Raw genomic sequence first — 24,927 nt, 5'->3', positions numbered from 1 at the left:
ACGGCGGGATAGGCGAGACCGAGGGACGGTGAGGAGGTGGGCGGCAGAGGAGCGGAGCGTGCGGGGTGGGCGGTAGAAAGAGAGAAGGGAGGAGAGGTAGGAAGGGGCAAGGTGATGGAGAGCCTTGAAGCCTAGAGTGAGGAGTTTTTGTTTGGAGCGGAGGTCGATAGGCAACCACTGGAGTTGTTTAAGAAGGGGAGTGACATGCCCAGATCGTTTCTGCGGGAAGATGAGCCGGGCAGCGGAGTGAAGAATAGACCGGAGCAGGGCGAGAGAGGAGGAAGGGAGGTCAGATAGAAGGCTGACACAGTAGTCAACCCACATATTCAGTCTGTCCCAAAATCTTGTCAGTCCTACCTTTACAACATGTCTAAAAGCTGCCCTTTCCTCTCCATCCAAACTGCTACTGTGCTGATCCAAGTAGTCATCATATTCTGCCCTGACTACTGCATCAACCTCTTTGCTGACATCTCTGCCTTTTTTTATCTCTCCTCTCCAGTCCATACTCTGTTCTGCTATACAGATCTTTTTTCTAATACTATTCAGTCCATGTCTCCTCTGTCCTCAAAAACTCCCAATAGTTGCTCAGCCACCTCTGCATCAAACAGAAACTTCTTCCCCTTGGCTTTAAAGCACTCAATCAGGTCTCTTCCTCCTACCTTTCCTCACTGATCGCGCACACTTCGCTCCATTAACACTATTAACCTTCTCACTGTACTACTATCACGGCATCCTTGCTGCCGACCCCTTGGCCTTTCATATATGACTGGTCACCCTTCTCTCGGTCTTCAAAATCCTACTAAAATCATATCCCCTCCAAGAGTCATTCGCCAATTAAGGCCTCAATTCCCTGTCTAAGCCCTCCCTTCTGCATCACCTTTGCAATTGGATCTGTTCACCTTAAGCACTTTTGATATTCACCCCTCCAACAGCCCCACAGCACTTACGTACATATTCACTCTTCCAAAAGCCAGTCACACAGCTCATATGTACATGGGAAATAGCATGGTGTAGTGAATAGAGTATGGGTCCAAGAGTTACCTTTAGCAAGTCACTTCACTTCTCTGGGCCTCAGTTACCTCATTGGTAAAATGAGGATTGAGACTGTGAGCCCCACGTGGGACAGGGACCCAACCATATTTGCTGGTATCCACCCAGATGCTTAGTAGAGTGCCTGGCACATAGTAAGTGCTTAACAAATACTAATAATTATATTCACCTGTGATTTATTTTAATGTGTGTTTTCCCCCTAGTCCTTGAGAGTAAGGATCATAAATACCTAAACTTTTGTATTATACTCTCCCAAATGCTTAGTATGGTGTTATGCACACAGTAAGTGCTCAATAAATACCACCATTTACCATCTTCAAGTTCAATGGATACGTCTTTGTCTTCATGTAGGATTTGGGGGAAGGTAATTCTATGTTCGCTCCTTCCACACTCTTGGTAATTTTGTAAACTTTACTCTAATTCCTTGTCAGTCTCATTTGCTTAGTACAAAGAGCACTAACCTTATAGCCTATCTTTGTCAAGGCCCCATGATCTTCCCACCTTCAAAGCATTTTTGAAGTCCCACCTTCTCTATAATGATAATTATGATATTAGGGAACCCAGGTTCTCTGACTCCTAGGTCCATTTTCTAGTCATTATGCCACACTGCTTTCCCAAATTAATTTTCCTCCCCAGATTACTGTCTTCCAACTACCCTTTCAACAAGCATACACTCACAACCACCTGTAGCATTTCTATACTGATCAGCTTACAAAGGCTACTACTTAAGCATTTACACATCCACCTATCCATCTCTCCATCCTTTTATAACCTTTCAGTAAATCACTTTGTGTCTGTCTCTCTGTCAAAGGCAGGGACTGTGTCTTTTACCTCTCGTGTACTTTCCCAAGTTCTTGGAACAGTGATCTGAGCACAGTGGGTGCTCAATGAATTCCATCCCATGGATCATCTTGATCTTCTTCACCCTTTCTAGTTTTACCATACCTTGTCTAAGATGCAGAAACCTGAACTTTCCACATTATTCCAAATGCCAATGATCCATGTTCACTTTCGACCTCCTTGGTACATAGCACATGGAGTCACGGTTGGCTCCTAATGATTGATTTATTGTTCCTGTTTCTCACATTGGAGAATAAGCTCCTCGAGGACATAACTGTGGATCATTCCTCTTCGTAGGGGAGTTTATGGGCTTTCCCAAGTTACAGCAGCCGATGATGAAAAAGTCATCAGTCAGGGCTGCTACTATCAAGAGAAGGGAATGCTTAAGTGTGGGCGGATCTTAGAGTTGTTCCATGCCCAGCAGTGCACAGGACTATAGTACCATCCTACACCCAAAGGGGAAACTGGAGCTGAATGGCCTGCAATAACCCTAAAATTTCTGTTTCTGACCATGTTTAGTGCACCAGCAGAGATTCAGCTAACGTTTCAGTTTATCTCACCCTCTTACTTTATATGAGGTACAAGACACAAGACATTACACAGTTTTTAACTGCTGTAACAGTCTAAAAAAACACTTCAGAAACAATTATTTTAGATGTAAATTTATGGAACGAATTGGCTCTCAAACTGCATAATTTATTCAGCACTAACACTATCCAGAAACCACCCACAAAGAGGATAGGGCTTTTTATTGTGGCTCTCTAGTGATTCATAGCTTGCTAAGTGGATGGAAGATTGTATTTACAGTCAGATCTAGAAGTACGTCGGAAATAAGACTGAGGTTTTTTTTTTTTCTCCAGATGTTAAAGAGTTTGGGAATCCTCAGAATCAGGGGAGGGTACAAGCAGAACAGCCCAGCTATTAGCTTTGTGCTTCTCTCTGGCTCCCAGTTCACAAGGCCTGGAACCTTTTCCTTCCATATGTTTATAAGTCCTTTCCTCCCCTAGTCTCTCTCCAAAGCCTTTCAAAGATTCACTCCCACATAAGTTCTCCGTTCTCCTCTTACCAATGCTGCCCCTCCCAGGTTGGCCTCATTATTAATCCATTCTCTTTCCTCTATGTTCCCTGATATCCCCACTTTGCTACTCTGCAGCCCACTGTCTGTGACTTTGCCAATGACTCTGAACTTTTGCAGTAGGGGCACATGGTGGGGAAACATAAAGCTGTTGGTCACAGAGAGACCGGGTGAGAGAGGGTGCCTGGTTTATCTCTTCAGCACTTCTGCAAAGCAATAAAAGGACATGTCCTAACTGACTCTTGGAATACCAGAGAAGCAATTTGCTCTAATGGAAAGAGCACAGACCTGGGAGTCATTCTGGTTCTCATTCTGGCTCTACCACTTGTCTGCTGTGTGACCTTGGGCAAATCATTTAACTTCTCTGTGCCTCAGTTTCCTCATCTGTAAAATGGGGATTCAATACCTGTTCTCCCACAGACTATGCGCCCCACGTGGGACAGGGACAATGTCCAACCTAATCATACCCACCCAACACTTTGTACATTGCTTGGCACATAGTAAGCCCTAACAAAGACCATTATGTTATTATCATTATAGAGGGCAAAACTGGTTCCAAAATAGCAATTTTCTTTCCAAAAAGTGAGCTATACAAATCCAGTTACATTTAATGTCACATAATGGCAGATTTTAAAATCAGGAAACACAGGTCATATAGGACCCAGTCATTCTCTGGTAGAGCTGAATTAAACTTGAATGGATGGAAGATTATCAAAAGAGGTAATAATTATAATAATAATGATATTATCATCATCTTATTATCTCGACCGTGAGCTTGTTGTGGGCAGGGAACGTGTCCACCAACTCTGTTGTGTTATTCTCTCCCACGCACTTAGTACAATGCTCTACACCCAGTAAGCACTCAATACACACCATTGAAGATGATGATGATGATTATAGTAGTATTTGTTAAGCACTAACTAATAGGGTCAGACACCGTCATCGTCCCAAATGGACTCACAGTCTGATAGAATGGGAGAATAACAGATAGGGAAAGGAAACAGGAACATAGGAAGAAACTCCTCTCCTTTCTGGCCTATGGAAAGTGCATCGCTTAGTCCTTTCCACATCATAAGGTGGAGAACAAACAAAATAATATACTAATGATTTATCAGCTGAAAGAATTAGAATCTTGCTGGTGAGTAAAGACTGGCCTAATGAACACATCTGTCACCCACATCGAGATTGTAGCAGACTCAAAAATATTTCCAATGCTTCAGAGTCAAATGGTCTCTCTCATTTACTGATACACTATTTATACCTCATACCACTAAACCCCTAAGGAAAAAGAAAGATACCAGCATTTATACTGCAATTGAAAGCACATAACTCCTCATTAAGTAGGTTAAGAAAAATACCATCGACTTGGACGGCTTCTTCTGGGCATACATTAAGGTGCTGTTGTGATGTACAAATATCCTCTATTTACTTTATTAACGCTGTGTGGTTGTTGGTTGGTTATAGAAAATGCCTGCATTTGCAGCAACAGATTCTAATGAATCAACAAACATCTGTGCTGCCTAAAGGCTGGGGAGTAAGCCGGCCCAGAAAAATTGGAGGAAGGAGTGGCAGGGAGGAAGATCGATAGAAGTGGTCTCTTCCCAGCTCCCTGTGGTAGGATCTCTCCAGGGCCCACCTGCTCCCCCAGCCCCCCAGCTCCAAACTGTCCCACGCTGGCTCTCTCTGCTAATCTTCTCTTCCCCTACACTGATCAGTCACCACAGCTCCCACTGTGCACCCCTCACTGCCACCCAACCCCATGTGATAATTTGATAAGCCCTACTGGTTGTTGTTTCTGATGTGATGATATCAGAAAATCCTTAGCAATCTTCTATTTCTCAAAAGGAAGCTCTTGCTATATTTTTAACACTTCACCTGGAAAAGGAAGAGATGATCTTCAGATCATTCAAGGGGGAGTGGTTTATTTAGATTTCGGCCTCAAATTCCTTCAATGGCTGCCAATCCATCTCCACATCAAGCAGAAATTCCTCACCATCGACTTGAAGGCATTCCATCAGTTCTCTCCCCTCTACTTATCCTCCCTCCTCTCCCACTAGAAACCAGCCCACAAATTTCACTCCTCTAATGCCAATTTACTAACTGTCCTTCTCTCTCACCTCACCCACTGTCCCAAGGTGATCCTGGGGTACAGACCATCTCAAGGTCAAATGCTATCTCGTGATCTCCTGAGCCAGCAGGCGGAACTCTGAAGTGAGGGTGGAATATCACCCCCACAACCCAAACTGTCAGATTGACAACCCAAGATGGGAATACAGAAGGTGCCCCTCGCCCCTGTACCAATCAAATTAGGAATGGAGGAGGGGGGAGGGCAGAGATTGGATAAACTGAGGTCAGAAGCTAGAATGGCCTAAGGGCACAGGTGATAAATACCTGCCGCCTCTAACCTTCTGTGCGGAGGAAGAGAACTTGCAGCAGCCGGCTGCAGGTCGCCTCTGTCCAGAGCGTGAGAAGGCCGCTCTGCCTGCACCAAGTGAGGAGCCGTGGGATGGGTGAGTATTCTGTCCTGCTGAGCACTTGTGGGGTTGGAAGCCAGATGCTTCAGCATGGGTATGTGACGTTTAAATGGATTTGATGTCTAAGTGGGTGCCTCCCCAGGGGGACGTGAACAGGGTGGGAGCTAGCCGCCTCACCAAGTGCGAGTAGCACATAAGTGGATTTGATGTCTAAGTGGGTGCCTCCCCAGTGGGACGTGAATATGGTAGGAGATAGTTGCCTCACCAAGTGCGAGTAACCATAAGTGGGTAACGCATAACTGGGTTTAACGCATAAGTGTATGTAACTCATAAGTGTATGTAACTCATTAATGTTTAACGCATAAGTGTATTTAACGCAAAGGTGGATTCCTCCTGGGTGGGGCGAGCACATGGTGGGACCCAGCTGCCTCACCACGTTGTGAGTAAATCATAAGTGGGCTCAGGTGTCCGGCCACACGCAAGTAACATACCAGTGTATTCCTCCCATTAGGGAAGCTTTAACACCATATTTCTCCCAAAAGGGAAAGCTGATTTGTCACGTCTAAATAGTTAATTAATTCAATTCGCCCCACGGAATAAATTCTATACAAAACTCAGGTTTTCCATCCCCGGCCTCTCTCTCTCTCGCCGCACCAATTCCGAAAGAACCTGTCCCTGGCGACGGGTGACACCCACCATCGACCCCATGCTCACACCCACTCTCTACATATCCAACAGACCAGCACTCTTCCCATCTTCAAAGACTTATTGAAATTATATCTCCTCCAGGAAGCCTTCCCTGACTAAGCTCTCTTCCCTCCACCCTTCCCCATCGACCCTCACTACCTCACTCTGACCTTTTAGACTTGGGTCCTGCAGGAAGCATATGTTCCAGCTTCTGGGAAATTTGGGTCTGCTGAATAAAGCTGTTGGGATTCATTCATACTCGCAAAATCTTTCATCCTCCAATATCATTTATTTGTTCACCTGTAACCTTCTCTCCCTTATAAGTGTGACTGATGGTAGTCTCCCACCCTAAGAGGGAAATATAAGCAATTCTAAAATACATAGCCTTGGTTTTGCTCATCTTAAATGATCTGCATGGACTGCCCACTTCACCAGCTAATTATCCTCCCTCTGGCATAGCCAGATAGCCCTGTATGAACACTGTAAAGGAAACAACTAGCACCATCCACTTGGGAAAAAAAAGAAGATGGATCATCTCATGTTGTGAACAGACAAAATTACTCTTCAAGAATCCCACTCATGAATCAGTGAAACAGTTCAAATTAGAGAACTTCTATCCATTTGGTACACACATAAAACTCCCATTAAAGATTATGGGAAGCTACAGATGAGCTTCAAAGGAAGAATAATAGACACAGTGTTCGATCATTTCCAGTTCCCCTACAATAACCCTGACACAGCTCCCAGCTATTTTCTAGCACATGAATAATAATTCGACCAATGGCTCAGAGCATCTAGAAGAATGATGTGAATTCCTCCTCATCACTCCCTGCCAAAAGAGAATTGTGCCCCACCAAATGTAAGTGCTGAAGAACACAATCTCCCTCTATATTCAGTAAGTACTGGGGATTATGTAAATCCCAATTAAAACATCATGAATTGAAAATGTATGACTCTCATTGCTATACTTTTCTTCTCTATCCTCCCCTAACACCCTCAACCTTTTTCATGCCAGGAATACACTGTGCCCTCTCCTGGGTGTACAGTCCTGTGATTTCCTCCCCACTACTGTTTTTTGTCTTCTTTCTTCTTCTTCTTTCTCCTTCTTCTTCTTCTTTTTCTTCTTCTATTTGTTACTATGCATCAAACACTGTTGTAAGTGGTGGAGTAGATAGTGAGAAGCAGCATGGCTTAGTAGAAAAAGCATGGGCTTGGGAGTCAGAAATCATGGGTTCTATTCTCTGCTCTGCCACTTATCAGCTGTGTGACTTTGGGCAAGCCACTTAACTTCTCTGTGCCTCAGTTACCTCATCTGTAAAATGGGGATTAAGACTGTGAGCCCCACGTGGGACAACTTGATTACCTTGTATCTACCCCAGTGCTTAAAACAGTGCTTGGCACATAGTAAGTGCTTAACAAATACCATTATTATTATTATTATATTGGACACAGCCCCTGTCCTGCATGGGCCTTAAAATCTAAGTAGGAGGGAGAACAGGAGAACTGAGGTGCAGAGAAGTGACTTGCCCAAGGTCACACAGCAAGCTATTGGCAGAATTAGGATTAGAACCCAGGTCCTCTGACCCCCAGACCCATGCTCTTTCGACTAGGCCAAGATGCTTCTCAATAAGCCATATTCTTCCCAAGAAAATCTCCTAACTGTCCTGTGCCCTCAACTCTCCCACCTCTGAGCCATTGTCCTTGACTTTCCCCCCGCCTGGAATGCCCTTCCTCTATAGCTTTGCCAAGCCGCTCCTTGTGGACAGAGATCATGTCTACCAAGTCTATTGAACCGTACTGTCCCAAAGGCTTAGCCCAGTGCTCTGCACATAAGCAGTGCTCAGTAAACACTACGGACTGATGGCTGACAAGGCACCTCCACATCCTTCAAAGCTATTTTTGAAGGGCTTCCTTTTCCATGGGGCATTCTTTTTTTTTTTTAACTGTCCCTTTCTTTCCTATCATGCCATCCCAGCAGGCCACCAGACACACTGTTTAGGCTCTTTAGGGCTAAGCAGGGTTCTAGAGATGTTGAGCAGTGGTTGAAGGGATGGGGCTGGATTTCTCCCCTCAGTAAACACTCCCAAGCTATCCTTACTTGCCCTTCTTTCCCATCACCCACCCCAAGTCTCTGTGTAGGGGAAAGAGGAGAGCAAGGTCAATTAAGATCGGATTCTTGATGAAATGGGGTTTCTTTTAAAAGCTTCCTTGTATATATTTGGGGTTGCCACGGAGCATGCTATTTTCGCTGAGGGTAGAGCAACAGGCCTGTCAAGTACTGTGGAAATGCCCAGAAATTGCAAGTGGGAAATATCCCTGAGCAGCCTTAACTTTCTATCATTTTCAGGAAGGGAAGTTTTGGGATATTTATGTGATAGGAATGAGAAACATGAAAAGCCTCACTAAACTATTTCTTGCATTTTCCCACTGAGAGAGGAAAAAATACCTAGTTGTCAGTGACCAAATGGCTCATTCCAGGTTCATGACGATTTATTGACCAAATCATAACTTGCAGTTATTGAGGATTATTTCCACTCTACCCTCTTAAAGAATGTTCAGTGTTTTTTATGTGAACCTCTACCTGTGAAATGAAGACTTTAGAGGTATTTTATTCATTGGGCTTGACTCCTTCAGAAATGCATTAGACTCCTGTCAAGAAAATACATAATTAGGATGTTTGGCTCCTTTCAAGAAAGTAGTCTAAGATTTAACCAATCCCTGATGAGGTGCAAAATTGTGCCTGGAGGTTGGTGGGTGATTAACACTCAAAACAGAAGGGAACAGTATCTCCCAAGGCAGGGAAGAAGTACTCTGCCTAACTTCTAACTGACAGGACCATTAAAGTTTAAAGTTTCTGGGGCTGCTGGGCTGGAATAAGAAAGGGGAAGGGATTTAATGCAGGAGCGCTGATGGGGGGAGGAGTGTGTGTGTGTGTGTGTGTGTGTGTATAGTGGGGGGAAGGGGAATAATAGGGAGAAGGGACGAGTGAAGGAAGAAGGGAGGAGTAAAGATCTGACTGTTGCATATTTTTGAGAGGAAACTCATCTCATCATTTTGGTATCTGCCTACCAACAAGAAAGTTAGAGAAACTTGTTATCAGCAGTCCATAATTATTCACTAACTGAGTAACATAATTTGGGGTCAAAGTTACAATGATTCTTTTTGAAAAAAGAAATGTATATGCACAGCAATTATAATTACTCCTAAGGCTAGGAGGAAAATCCCTCTAGACTGTAAGCTCATTGTGGGCAGGGAATGTGTCTGTTATAATGTTATATTGTACTCTACCAAGAGCTTAGTATAGTGCTCTGCACACAGTAAGTGCTCAATAAATACCACTGACTGCCTGACATTCTGATATGCCTACCGACTTACAGATATTCAGGTATGAAACATTAGCCTACTGAGGTCCTCCCTCTCCATAATACCCAAAAGTAATTTCTCCTTCATTCTACCAGCCCTACTGCCTTTCAACAATATTCTCACCTGTCAAATTTTCAATTTCTCTCATTGACTTCAGCATCTCTCCTTGGTTCTTTTGAATGGGAGGGTGTGCACAAATCTTAAAAACAATCAGCTTGAATAATTTTTGACCATGCCCCAGGATCATCCTATTTGAAGCAGTCATTGCTCTATAATCTCTTTTCGAATGGCATCTATCCCACTGTTCTGAAATCAGTGATGCCAATACCACCAGTGGCATCTTAACTTCACACTAAGGTGATTATTGACTTGCACCTTAGATATGTTTACCTTACAAGAGAGACAGGGTAATCAGTTTGTCCATTTCTTTTTTTAAAATGTTGGGTCTCTTTAGTGTAAAGGGACTGGTGACTCTGAAAGTTTGTTGTGTTCTGGTGAGGGTTTAGTTCTTCATTCAAACTCTTTCCCTCTTTCCCCCTTTGCTTCTGCAGGTGCTCTGATGGTTCAGGATGGGGGGGCCATCTGAGTGAAACTCTCAGAAGTAATGTTCAAAAAGCATTGCTCCAACTTAATATTGTCTTTAGATTTGGGAAATCCACACTTAGAAATTGGTGCCCTTGTATCCCTTTTGTTTATTAAAAAAAGGATTAGCATGACCTGCCACTTGCAGAACTTATCCAAATCCAAAGGCAGAGAATGGCTTTTTTTTTCCTTTTGGGGGACTTCAATCAAAGAAGGTATTATGAAACTAAATTAAATGCTATGTGGGAAAGTGCTTTGAAATCTGCAGAGGAAAGGTGCTATTTAAATCACAAGAAGTATTATTAGTAGTAGTAGTACTTGCATGTGCCTGGTTTCATGACTCTAAGGAATTACAAATCTTTTAAAAAGAAACACTCTTATTAATCTTGAAACTCCATTACCCTTGCAATGTTAAGATAATTTTGTGAATATTTTTTTCTGAACAGCCTTCTCATTTCAGAGTAGGAGACTTTCTTTTTTCAAGCAACAGTTCTTGCCCAATGGATAATGAATAGTGGTCATTTTGCTGCAGCCCAAAGTCTGCACAAGGATTTTAATAATAGGCCCTTGATTGATTTAATGCTAGGCTTTATGTTATCTTTTCAGTCATTCAAATATGATACTTTGTTCATGGACTTTATTATCTATAGAAGATTCCAATGGATGTTGGTTTAGAAATGCAGCAAGATGGAAACTAGCAGGGAGTACTCTGATTTGTTGATGTTGCTCTTTTGCCAGTAATTCTGTTGATTTCTTTTCATGCTACACAAGAGACAGAGAAGAGCTTTTAAGGCCTTATAAACATCAGTGACTTAAAAAGCAAGTCGCCAGCTTCAAACATGTCTCTATTTCTTTTGGCATATTCCCAAATGTTGTAATATGTTCAGATAAGACAGTAAACATAGGGTAGCAGATATGCAGATCCTTATTGGTTTTCTGCTGATAATGGATAAGACCCAGTTAGGAGAAACTGTTCCCAACGAATGAGATTTGGGGCACAGACTAGTTCCCCAAAAGAATCCTGGTCCACTCACAAGAATAATTGTAGCATTTTAAAAGTGCTTCCCAAGTTCCAAGCTCTGTACTGAGTGCTGGAGTAGATTTAAGATAATCAGGTCACAAATAAAGCTGAAGGGACCAAAGTCTGGGCCTGGAAGTTCAGGAATTGGATGCAAAACTGGAAACAAAACTGGTACTGGTGACTTTGGTAGCCCCTGGCTGGACTCTAAACTTGACAGTTAGGTAGGTGAGTGCTAATGGTAAACCCCTGCAAATCTGCACTTACCCATCGATTCTGGGCCTAAGAGAAATTAGATTAGGCCAGAAATAAAGCCTGTATGCCAACATATACTTTGGCCGGCTTTGTTTGACTAAGAATATCCCCCTCCTCTGCAGAACATAGAGGTGTTAAAGATCAAGCAAGTCATAAGAAAGGCTCATGGATCAGGAGGATTTTGCCCCCCAAAATCTGCAGAAATAAAATGTTTTACAACAAAGAGGAAACTGAGGTAAAATGATTTGGCGTCAGAATGAATTCCTGCCCTGTTGGCATCTGCCCTGTTGTTCATATGAGGCTGGAGGCTGGGTGGCAACTGCACCACACGTTACATGAGGCCTTCAAGACTCATGTGGGCCATATTCCAGGGACTATGCTCATGCTGACCCTAGGGTTTTCAGCTCAAGCAGGGCTCTGCCCTCTAGTGAGGGCCAGAGTTTCTATGGTACAGAATGGGTCTTCTTCAGCAAGAAACAGGGTCTTTCTCTGGCAGAGGCCAAACTTTCTCTTATCCTGGCCCTTGGACCAGGCATTTAACCTCCTCCCCAGTCAAACGTTACTTAAGAGAGCTACCCAAATGACAGAACTGACTGGATTGAGATTTACTTCTTCCTTCATTAACTTATTCTTTGCTGATGAACAGTGAAAGGATCAGAAGGCAAGAAAATTGAAGCAAACTAAGAATAATTCTAAAAGGTCTACACAGACCCTAAATTTCATATTTATTTTAATATCACATGAACAGTTTTGCTCAATTTTTGTTTTGAAAATAAATCATGGCAGGTGTAGATTCAAAGGCTTCTAGCTTCCCACTTGGGGATGAAGTTGAAGGGTGGATATCCCTCCCCAGTGTCAAAGTGTTCAGGCCATGTTTCCCCATTCCTCAAGAACCTTCAGTGGTTGCCCATCCACCTCTGCATCAAACAAAAACTCCTTACCATCGGCTTTAAAGCAATCTCTTTGCCCCTCCTATCTCACCTCACTACTCTCCTACTACAATCCAGCCTGCACGCTTCGCTCCTCTAATGTTAACCTACTCACAGCCCCTCGATCTTGTCTATCTCGATGCCAACCTCTCACTCTCATCTTCCCTCTGATTTGGAACACCCTCTCTCTTCATATCTGACAGACAATGACTCTCCCCACATTCAAAGTCTTATTGAAGGCACTTCTTCAAGAGGCCTTCCCTGGCTAAGCCCTCCTTTTCACTTCTCCCACTCCCTTATGTGCTACCTTGACTTGCTCCTGTTACTCATACCCCAATCCAGCCTCACAGCAGTTATGTACACATCTGTAATTTTATTTATTTATATTAATGTCTGTCTCTCCCTCTAGACTGTACTCTCGTTGTGGGTGGGGAATGTGTCTATTATATTGTTATAGTGTACTCTCCCAAGAGCTTAGTACAGTGCTCTGTACACAGTAAGCACTCAATAAATGTGATTGACTGACTGACTGACAAAACAGGTCCCAGGCAGACTCTGACACTGGATGGGAGAATTTGGGGGAAACCAGGGTGCAAGAGAGTTATCCCATAATAATATTTGTGGTATTTGTTAAGCACTCAATATGTACCAAGCAGTGTGCTAACACTGCGATAAATGCAATCAGGTACAGCCTATGTTCATCAAGGGGTTCGCAGTCTAAGGGGTAGGGGGAACATGTATTTCATCCTAATTTGTATAGTACTTACTATGGACAAAGCACATTTTATAGATAAGGAAACTGAGGCCCACAGAACTTGTGACTTTCCCAAGGTCACACAGCAGGCAAGTGGCAGAGGCAGGATTAGAACCCAGGCCTCCTGACCCTACTCTTGTGCTCTTTGTTATGTATATTTTCATTTACTCGTCTTGCATTTTTCCAAGCTTGTTCTCCAAAACTATTCATTCATTCATTCATTCAATCATATTTATTGAGTGCTTACTGTGTGCAAAGCACTGTACTAAGAGCTTGGGAGAGTACAACAGAACAACAAACAGACACATTCCTTGCCCACAACAAGCTCACAGTCTATAGATGTTTGGGAGATAGGCAGAGATATTAGGAGAAATACAATAGTTAAGGATTGACCTGGTGCCAAAGCTAATCCTTTCTAGTATTGAAACTAGTTCTACAGATTCCACCACTGCAAACTGGATAAATGACCTGGCCAGCACAGGGTGTTTGATTGTTTTGTTTTGGATTTTGCCAGGAGAGATATACTGAGCTCACACCTCTGGAATGAAGGGTGTCATTCCTTTTAAGGGCAAATTATTTGCTTAAATAGATTGCTGTGGTGATTTAATAGAAAAGAACCTATCTTACTTTGCTTTGTTGTCTTTGTTTCACCATGATCCCCATCATGATAATAATAATAATAATTGTTACTATCATGGTAATTGTTAAGCGCTTACATCTGCCAAGCACTGGAATGAGGCTGAGACCTGGTGTGAGCAGATTTACCTTTGATAGCAGGCTTCTTGGGATAGCCTTCGTATTTTCATTCAGGGAACATGCACTTTGAGCTTATCCAAGACCTAGCAGACAAATTCTCCCTTTTGAACAATCAAATGGTTCAGGTTTAATTGCCAAGACTGTCATAAGTGATCTAGCTTGACACTGCACATGTTGTATCTTCAAATCATTGCTGTCTTTGTTTTCTTTTGCCTTTTCTGGCTTTGCTGACAAATAGTTAAATTAGTCAAGTTTATTGAGACCCTGCAGGGTAGGCCTGTAGAAATAGCTTAGCATATAAATATCTTTATTCTCATATTCATGCCGGGAACATGACAACCCAGTGTAAGAAAATCTGTTTTCATTCCTATCACTGGTTTCAGCGATGTTTTTCTTCAAGGGGTATATTAGTATGAACTGCCATAGTGCATGGCCACTGAAAAAATGAGTTCTCTTAGAACACATCTTCCATGAAAATAGATATAGAACGCACTATAGAACCCACCTCAGAATTCCATAGAATGGTTTGGTGCCTTTCTAATAGAATTATTGGAGGGTTATTATGTCACCAGTATAAATACAAACTTTTTTATTATCAAAGAAGAATAATTCTGAACCATGTTCAGTTGAACATAAATCACTATATTATCTGCTGTGAGTGGCCACCCCTAGAATCACAGGCTCACAAAGTTAAACTTAGCACCTCTCTAAAAATGCCAGCTGGAGACAATGCTTCTCTGATAAGGAGTAGGAGTTATTTAGTCTAGAGAAAACCCCTATTGGAGAAAAAAAAGGCTGAGGGTGAATTAGTAAATGATCTTCAAATATTTGAATGTGAATCTGAAGGGAAAAACCGGAGATGAGTTATGCTGCAGCAAAAGCAATTTAGGTTAGGCAAGAGGAAGGATTTCTTGGCTACCTGAATTGGTAACTCGGTAGATCTTTAAGAGGAGGATTAAATCCCATGAACTAAAGCTGTTAAGCCCATCACTTAATATCATCCAGTTCCTTGCCCCAAACACTCACTCTTCAAATAATTCTAATTATGGTAATTGTTAAGTACTTACTGTGTGCAAAGCACTGTAGAAGATTCAAGATAAACAGATAAACAGGATGGACACAGTCCCTTTCCCACATGAGGCTCCCACTCTAATAACAAATAATAATTGTGATATTTGTTAAGTGTGACAGGCACTGTACTAACAGCTGGGGTGGATTTAGCGATTTGGGTTGGATATGGTCCCTGTTCCACAGGGGGCTCAGAGTCTCAGTCCTCATTTTAGAGATGAAGTAACTGAGGCACATAGAAGTGAAGTGACTTGCCCGAGGTCACACATCAGACAATTGTAAGCCCACTGAGGGCAGGGATTGTCTTTCTTCATTGCTATATTGTACTTTCCAAGTGCTTAGTATAGTGCACTATATGATTATATGATTGAATGAATGAAGTGACAGAGATGGTATTATTCATTCATTTATTTATTCATTCAATCATATTTATTGAGCACTTACTGTGTGCAGACCACTGTACTAAGCACTTGGAAAGTACAATTCAGCAGCAGATAGAGACAATCCCTACCCAACAACAGGCGCACAGTCTAGAAGGGGGAGACAGAAAACAAAACAAAACAAGTAGACAGGAATCAATAGCATCAATAAAAATAAATAGAATTATAGATATATACACATCATTAATAAAATAATGGGGTGGGGAAGCGGGTAGAGCAGAGGGAGGGAGTAGAGGGAATGGGGAGGGGAGGAGTACATAAGTGCTGCAGGGCTGAGGGTGAGGTGATTAAAGTGCTTAAAGTGCTTAAAGGGTAGGGCTCCAAGTGCAAGTGAATAAGCGACATAGAAGGAAGAGGGTGTAAGGGAAATGAGGGCTTAGTTTGGGAAGATCTCTTGGAGGAGATGTGATTCTAGTAGGGCTTTGAAGCTTGGGAAGAGTGGAGGTCTGCCATATATGAGGGAAGAGAATTCCAGGCCAAAGGGAGAACAGAAGCAAGGGATTGCTTTAGGATTTGAAGAGATCAAGGCACACTGAGCAAGCTGGCACTAGAGGAAACAACTCTGGGGACTGAGTAAGAAAAAGAGATCATTAGTCAGAGATCAGTAAGGTAGGAGAGGGTAAGCTGATTGAGTGCTTTAAAGTCAATGGCAAAGAGTTTCTGTTTGATTTGGAGATGGATGGGCAAGTACTGGAGTGGAGAGAAATAGACTGAATTTTTTTTTAGAAAAATGACCTGGGCAGCAGAGCGAAGTATGGACTGAAGTGGGAAGAGACAGGAGGCAGGGCATCAGCAAGGAGACTGATGCAGTAATCAAGGCGGGATAGGGGAAATTGTCTCTATCTCTTGCCAAATTGTACATTCCAAGCACTTAGTTCAGTGCTCTACACGCAGTAAGCACTCATTAAATATGATTGAATGAATGAATGAATGAAATGCTTGGATTAACAAATTTACAGGATTTGGTGACAGATGGAATATGTGGTGCAAATGAGAGAGGTAAGGCGTGGACAATGCCAAGGTTATGGACTTGTGAGATAGGGACGGTAGTGGTATTGTCCACAGTGAAGGGAAAGTCAGGGGGAGGACAGGGTTTGTGTGGGAAGGTAAAGAGTTCTGTTCGGGACATGTTTAGTTTGAGGTGTTGGCACAACATCCAGGTAGAGATGTCCCAAAGGCAGGAAGAAATGTAGGACTGTAGAGAAGGAGAGAGATCAGGGCTGGAGAGGTAAATTTGGGAATTATCAGCGTATAGATGGTATAGAAGGTATAAGGGGTGGTCCACAGTGCTGAAGGCAGCTGAGAGGTCTAGAATTAGGATGGAATAGAGGCCATCAGATTTGTCAAGAAGGTGGTCACTGGTGACCATAAAGAGAGCAGTTTCCATGGAGTGAAGAGGGAAGAAACCAGATTGAAGGGGATCAAGAGAGAATTAGAGGAGAGGAAGTGGAGAGAGTGGGTGTTGACAACATGTAAATTCAAACTGTTGGCCACCACAAAAATGAATCTGTCCATTTAAATAAATTGAAACTACTTAAAATTTAAGAGTTATTTTCTTAAATGTGTTACCTCTTGACTTAACAGAAAAAGCAAAAAGGAGAGCAACTATCCAAGAAATTTATACTATGACAAAACTGGTTAAATGGGAAGAAGCTGCAAAAAATATCCTGAATGTTTCCAGAACTCCTACAACTACCTTCTGGGCCCAGGATTCAAGAGCTATAGTACATCAATAGATTTTCATCTGTAGACTTCAAGATTTTCTGTTTGGGTATATTCACCACCTAACCTGGAACAAAACCAAAGAAAATCGGCCTTGGGTCTTTGCGGGTGCTTAGCATTTTGAAAAGTTCATCCTTAGTGATACCTGGCAAAATGTAGCCATATATTCTGGCTAGTTATGTCTGGCTTCAGGAAGCTTGGCTGGATCCACCAGGTAACCCCAAAACCTGATATCCGTGTAGTACTAAACCAACTCTTCATGGAGGAGCATGTGCTTTGGAATAGACTTTCCACACACACACAAAAGGGAATAGGTTTGCAAAGAATTACCACGCTTATCAGATCATAGAAGGAGTTTGTAATAGTGTTGCCATTTTTTTCAATTGCCACACTGGCCAGTTCTGAATCTAACTGAACCTCAACATTTACTTTAGCATCGAAGGTACCTACACCCTCCTCTACTAAATGGATCCTGTAGTCTACCTTCATGCGCTGGATTGCCATGCCCTTCGCATGAAATACTGGGTCAAATCAACTGAATGAGTAGGGTGGACTTGGACCAAGTCCATAAGGTACTGCAGTCCCCTAAGACCTAGAGGCACATGCTGACACCAGAAACTGTCACTGAATACATATATTGGGAGATGCAGAAAAAGCAAGGTATAACCTCTCTCAAAACCTAAACAGGAACGGTTTCCCCTATGCCTCTGAACTTTATACCCTTTGCCACATAATCTACCCCTTCGCCTTCCTCTCTGTCTTCTATCCATCCTCTTGGACTCAAGGGTGGGCATCGGGTTGGTCAGGCTAATGCGCAGCAGGGTCTGAAGCAGGTCCAGGACCTGCCATGACCCAGCCAGACTGCCAATGATTCAGAGATCAGCCAGAAAGTAATTTAAACTCCTTAACACCGACTCTCCATCTCCCAGGTTGTCACACATCAAAGCTTACCTACTAAGGACCAGCCTTATTAGCTACACACATCCTCTTTGGGCTCTTCTCCATCAATCAATCAATTGAATTTATTGAGCGCTTACTGTGTGCAGAGCACTGTACTAAGTGCTCAGGAGAGTACAATGGTAACAGAGTTGGTAGACACATTCCCTGCCCACAACAAACCTACAGTCTAGAGGATGAGGTTACAGTTAACCAAAAGCTCCTCCAGACTCCCTCGCATATCAAAAGGTGATTCTCCAGACACTAGGACCTTGAGAAAACACTTGTGCTAACTCAGCAAGGAAAGGTGATTCTCCATTATCTGTTAATGGGTATTAGCTTCTGAACTAGGCAGGGTTGCCAAGTGGGAAGGGTATGAGCCTGGGAGACAGGGGACCTAGGTTCTAATCCTGCCTCTGCCACTTACGTACTGTGTGACTTGGGCAAATTACATAAGTTTTCTATGCCTCAACTTCCTCATCTATAAAATGGAGATTAAATACCTTTTCTCCTTCCTGCCCTTAGACTGTGAGCACCATGTAGGATAGGGACTGTGTCTGACTTGACAGACATACCTCTTGTATCTACCTATCCTAGTGCTTTGGACAGTGCTTAATATATAAGAATAATAATGATAATTATGGTATTTGTTTAGCACTTACTATGCTGCCAGGCACTGTACTAAGTCCTGGGGTGGACACAAGAAAACCGGGTTGGACACAGTTCCTGTCCCACGTGGGGCTCACAGACTCAATCCCCATTTTACAGATGAGGGAAATGAGGCACAGAGAAATTAAGTGATTTGCCCAAGGTCACACAGCAGACAAGTGGCTGAGCCAGAATTAGAACCCATGACTTTCTGATTTCCAGGCCCATGCTCTAACCACTACATCATGCTGCTTCTCTTGTTCCTTAAGTTATAAGAATGAGCCCATTTCTTTGCATGAGGTAAGGTTAGATCTATGAGGTTGTGCGTGGGTATTATGCCATAAACTAAAATATCATGGTGACTGATAAGTGTTTGCAATAACTTCAGCTATATAACTCTATTGAGATAGTAGTACCCTGCCAAATTTGTATATTTACCCCTAAAACTATGGGGGAATTCAAGTCAATTTAGTAGATTGACATCAATTTGAAGGTGAAAAGACAGGTTGGCCTTAAGACTTCCTTCAATCCCAGGAGCCCTCTACTTGGCTGAGTTTCTTCCTGGGAGCAGAGAGATAAACCTCTGATTAAGTGAGCCATGCAAATTACTCTTCTTACAGACCCAGTCCCTGAAAAAAGTTAGGCTTAGAACAAATAAAGCTGAGTCTTGATTGTTCACACTTTTTCCAACCCCTCTGCCCCATCTCTGCATTCTCCCTCTCAGTGAGATTTCTCTCAGTGGACTATTTATTAAGTGCAGCATTATTTTGAGGGGTTGGTTTTGAAGGTTGCTTAATCAAGTTTCCCAGCCACCAGGGAACCCAGACCATCTAAGAGGCACATTCTCTTTATCTTCACCTTCAGAAGGGAAAAAGAGCTGTCTATTAAAGAAACAGTTATCCTGTAGGATTTTAACAGTGATCGATCAAATTCCTTTTTTCATATCACGATGCAGGATGTTTTTTTCATGGCTTCTGACCTCATCCTGCACTGCAGAAGAAAACATTTTAAGGACATCACTGCAGGGCAACTGCCTGATCTTGCATTGTGACTCATCAGGAAACTCAAGATCTCTTGCTGTTTGGTTTCTGATAACTGAGTATCTTAATTTCCCATTTGTGAGCTCACTGTGCATTTCCAGAAATGATTACTAAAGAGACACTGCTGGGCTTAGTCAGAAAGACTCTGTCTTCATATGTTGTTAACCAAGTGTAGCACACAGTAATCATTGAGAAGCGCTCCATGATATACTGACTTTGGAATTTGTCCCATAACATCCTAACTATTCTAGAATAGTCTCAGTATTTGCTTTTGCATGAACCATTCCTTAAATGAAAGAAGGAACAAACACTGCTCATCCTTGAAAATAAGATTTAGAAATGGACCATCCTTTATATTTGAAGCCTGCTCACTCTCTTCCTGCAAGAGGTATGTGGGCAGGAAAATAAAATAAAATGTTACCATAAAATAAAATACCACAAAATAAAATCAGCTACCTCAGCTGATGCAGAAAGCACTATAATAAAAACCCAGTTACCCAAAGTAATTGGGTTTGGGGCTAGATCAGATTACTAGAGCTTTGGATAACTGAACAAAATGGAACTCAATACCTGGGTTCTAATTCTGACTCTGTCACTTGCCTGTTCTATGACCTTGGCCAAGTCACTTAACTTCTTGGTGCCTCAGTTTCCTCAAAAGCGAAATGGAGATTCAACACCTGGTCTTACTCCTACTTAGACTATGAGCCCCAAAGGGGACAGGAATTGTGCTTTACCTGATTATCTTGCCTCTAACCCCAGCACTTAGAACAATGTTTACATATAGTAAATGCTTAACTAATACCAATCAATACATTGTATTCATTGAGTGCTCCCTGTATGCAGAGTACTGCTTGTTGAGAAGCAGCTTGGCTTAGTGGAAGGAGCATGGGTTTGGGAGGCAGAGGTCGTGGGTTCTAATCCCTGCTCCTTGACTTGTCTGCTGTGTGACTTTGAGCAAGCCACTTAACCTCTCTATGCCTCAGTTACCTCATCTGTAAAAATGGGGGTTAAGACTGTGAGCCCCACGTGGGACAACCTGATTACCTTGTATCTACCCCAGCGCTTAGTACAGTGCTTGTCATATAGTAAGCGCTTAACAAATACTGTAATTATTATTATTATTACTGTACTAAGCCCTTGGGAGAATACAATAGAACAGAGTTGATAGACATATTCCCTGCCCACAATGAGCTTATAGTCTACAATTATTATTATTATTAGAAAACAGGTGCTCAGATAATTGACTTTCTACTATAACCTCTCTGGTCACAAATTGGGGAATTTGAGTCAAGCCTGGTCACTATGCAGGTTACATTTCTCAAAACAATTCTATTGCAATCATTGGAACTGGAATTTCTTGGAAGCTGCGAAGAGTAGCATCAATTTGGTATTTGTAAATCTGGATAAAAGACAACTCATCACAACAGTAATCTGTAACTGATTTCCAAGACGAATTGAAAACCCATTAATTGCAAACTCAATTTTCCATGCTAAGAATCTTGGAGAAAGACACTCTCATCTGAAGAAGATAAAGATCTTGTAAATACAAGTGCATTTTAGTAGTTTCCTGCCATTTTCCAGTTTTTCCCTCATCATAAATTTCTATTTTCTAATTCTGAATATTCCAGACCAGTATACATAACCACAGACACTTTGGACTATCTGAATAAAGTCAACGTGATGACTGTCTTCAACAGGTAGACTATGAGCCCGTTATTGGGCAGGGATTGTCTCTATCTGTTGATGAATTGTACATTGCATGCGCTTAGTACAGTGCTCTGTACATATTAAGCGCTCAATAAATACTATTGAATGAATGAACAGGTAATACTTCCTCATCTTTTCCAAGAGGCAGTGTTATTTGAATGTTACATATGGGAAAATTTTACCACATAACTGTGTTTATAAACCTTTGGGTGGAAAATATCAAAATGAACATGACACAACATAATGGAAAACAATATCATCAGGCTTTTACCGTAGTAATTTTAAAACACTTTGCCTCTGGGTCTTAGGTTCTCTTAAAAAGTAGGAATCGAATGGTGATTGAGTAAATGAGCTTGATTCTCTGCTATAGGCCCAAGCAAAATACAGTGTAGATCATGATCTACCTATGCCTAGAGCACTACTACCCACCATCCGATCTGGGAAGCACAGTTCAAATTTGGGCTCTTAATTGTGGATGAAGAAGAAATATGGGGAGAGACTGCAATTCTTGACCAGAGGATTCCTGCATGCCCGTTATGGGCAGGGATTGTCTCTACTGCTGAACTGTACTTTCCAAGTGCTTAGTTCAGTGCTCTGCAAACAGTAAGTGCTCAATAAATACAATTGAATAAATGAATGAATGGTCTAAACAGACATGCAAAGTCACCAGGTGCAGTTTGAAACTTGAAAGCATTCAATCACCTTGCCCTCTCCTACCTTACCTCCTTGATTTCCTACTACAACCCAGCCTGCAAACTTTGCTCCTCTAATGCCAACCTCCTCACTGTACCTCAATCTCATCTATCTCACCATTGACCTCTCACCCAAGTCCTGCCTCTGGCCTGGAACATCCTCCTTCTTCATATCCTACAGACCATCATTCTCCCCAACTTCTTTCAAAGACTTATTGAAGGCCCATCTCCTCAAAGAAACCTTCCCTGTCTAGGCATTCATTTGCTCTTCTCCCACTCCCTGCTGCATCACCTTTGCACTTGAATTTGCACCCTTTATTCATCCCTCCCTCAGCCCCACAACACTTATGTACAGATCCATATTTATTTAATGTCTGTCTCCTCCTCTATACTGTAAGTTCATTGAAGGCAGGGAACATCTACCAACTCTGTTATATGGTACTTTTCCAAGTGCTTAATATAGTATTCTGCACACAGTAAGCACTCAATAAATATAATAGAGAGGGAGTGAGAGAGAGCAAGAGAATGAGAGAGAGAAAAAGAAGGAAAGAAAAGGAAAGGAAAAAAAAGGAAAGAAAAAAGGAAAGGAAAGAAGGAAAGGAAAGGAAAGGAAAGGAAAGGAAAGGAAAGGAAAGGAAAGGAAAGGAAAGGAAAGGAAAGGAAAGGAAAGGAAAGGAAAGGAAAGGAAAGGAAAGGAAAGGAAAGGAAAGGAAAGGAAAGGAAAGGAAAGGAAAGGAAAGGAAAGGAAAGGAAAGGAGCCCAAATCTCTCTCTAGGGCTTTTCATTTATTTTTTGAAAGAAGAGTAAAAACCCTGAAGTTTTGTTTCTGGAGAACACCATGACATTAAGACTCTTCTATGTGTCATTGAGTTAATGGGACTTAGGGTTAATGGAAATTAAAGGATAAGGTCTCAAATTTTTTCAGAAGTAAAAATATGGCTTTGGTAAGTAGGGAAAATATATACTTAAAAAGCATGTTCATGTATCTGTATTTGTGGATTTTGGCTTTTCTCTATTTTCCTATGTGTGTGTACATGTATGTTTCATTAGTTGTCTAGATATGTGTAAGTTTCCTCTGTGGGGGTATGCATATGTGTCTTCATGTACTGGTGCTGAGTTTCACCTTGCTTTTCTTGTGTTTTCTCTTGCTTGTCTCTTTCCCTGACCATCATTTGAAATCCTAATAGGAAGTGGGAAATTTTCCCCTCCCTTTCACCACCTCTCTGCACTACCTGTTACTGAGTTTTCTGCTATTTTTCACAGCAGGAAATATTGAAATATTCACAATTCACAGTTATGTCAGGATTTTTTGATTTCATAATAGAACAGAATTTATTAATTCAGTTTGAAGCCTGCTTTCCTTGGAAGGACTAAGGACAAAGAGAGGGCTTGAGTGTCCCTAAAGAAATATGTGGACAGAGGGGAGGAGAGAGGAGATATTAAGAACCAATAACATTTTGTTGAAATAGTGCTCTGTACATTCACTTTTTCAGAGTTTTATTATGCCACTTCCAAAAACAATTTTTGAGAATCTTAACAAATACAGTCAGTTCTCCCAAATCTTGTCAGTTGAGTTCATGAAGAACCTTGTGTTATAGAAAACCAGCACTGTAGAGTACATATTCTTTGATTTTGCACAAAATTGCAAAATACTTTTTGTCTTCGGTTACTGAATTGTGTTGTAACCAGGCAGATGTGCGTTGTCAGAAGAATGTTCCTGAATTCCTCAGTAGCATTCTATCAGTAGCACATGGTGAAAATATGTGTAATAGCAAACCTGAGTGTAATCAGGAAAGAAACAGTTGTGCCTGTATAAACTCTGAATGGGAATGAGACTTTCTTTTCATTTACATCGTAGGGACAGAAAATTATTGGGTGGGTGATAAACATCATTATTAAATTTACTTCTTAGTTCTCTACTCCTTAAAATAAGTAAAACTTCCTCTAGAAGAGATATAGAATGAGACTGCCAAAAGAATTATTAATGATACAATCAATCAATCAATGGTATTTATTGAGTGCCTACTGTTTGCAAAGCATTGTACAAAGTGGTTGAGAGGCCACAGCAAAAATAAATGAAACAGTCCCTGCCCTCAGGGGATTTAAAATGTAATGGGGGAGGGAGGCATGTATAAATCACTTATCCGTAGTGGAGGGAGAAATATGAACACAGATACAGCAAGAAGTAGCATGAGTAATATGAACACAAATACAGCAAGAAGTAGCATGAGTACGTCTAGATGAAATGGCTGAATAAATGATCTATTGTGAAATTGAATATAGATATATACACAAGTGCTGAGAATGGATATGATTAAGCATGGGCCTGGGAGTCAGAAGGTCATGGGTTCTAATCCCAGCTCCGCCACTTCTCTGCTGTGTGACCATGGGGAAGTCACTTCACTTCTCTGTGCCTCAGTTACCTCATCAGGAAAATGGGGATTGAGATTGTGAGCTCAACATGGGACAGGGACTATATACAACCTGATTTTCTTGTATCCACCCCAGAGCTTAAAACAGTGCCTGGAACATTGTAAGGGCTTACAAATACCATAATAATTATTATTATTGTAAGTGCTAAGGGTGACTCCTGACCACTGGAAGTGTTGTAAATTAATCTGGGAAGGCTACTTGTAGGAGGTGTGAGCTTAGGAAGGCTTTGAAAATGGAAAGAGTTGTAGTCTGACAGATTTTGGGGCAGGAGAGAGTTCCAGGCAGGGGAGACAGTGTGAACAAGGAACCAGAGGCAGGAAAGTCAAAAGCAGGGTACAATTAGAAGATGGGTGTGGGAGGATTGAAGGGTGTGAATTGGTGAAGAGTGGATAAGGTGAGCGGATATGCATGTTGGGCAAAGATCAGGGAGAGCCATGAAGTCAATGGTAAGGAGTTTC

The 24,927-nt window shown here is 41.9% G+C and overlaps 1 pseudogene; it reads right to left on the bottom strand.

Annotated features, from left to right (window-relative positions):
• Positions 1–17,003: 17,003 nt before the first annotated feature.
• On the bottom strand, positions 17,004–23,205 carry LOC100076566 (annotated as a pseudogene).
• Positions 23,206–24,927: the final 1,722 nt, after the last annotated feature.

This window comes from Ornithorhynchus anatinus, chromosome X1 (genome assembly GCF_004115215.2).
Source record: "Ornithorhynchus anatinus isolate Pmale09 chromosome X1, mOrnAna1.pri.v4, whole genome shotgun sequence".
NCBI lineage: Eukaryota > Metazoa > Chordata > Mammalia > Monotremata > Ornithorhynchidae > Ornithorhynchus > Ornithorhynchus anatinus.
The sequence above is the reverse complement of the archived record's forward strand: the minus strand, read 5'-3'. Positions and strand labels throughout refer to the sequence as shown.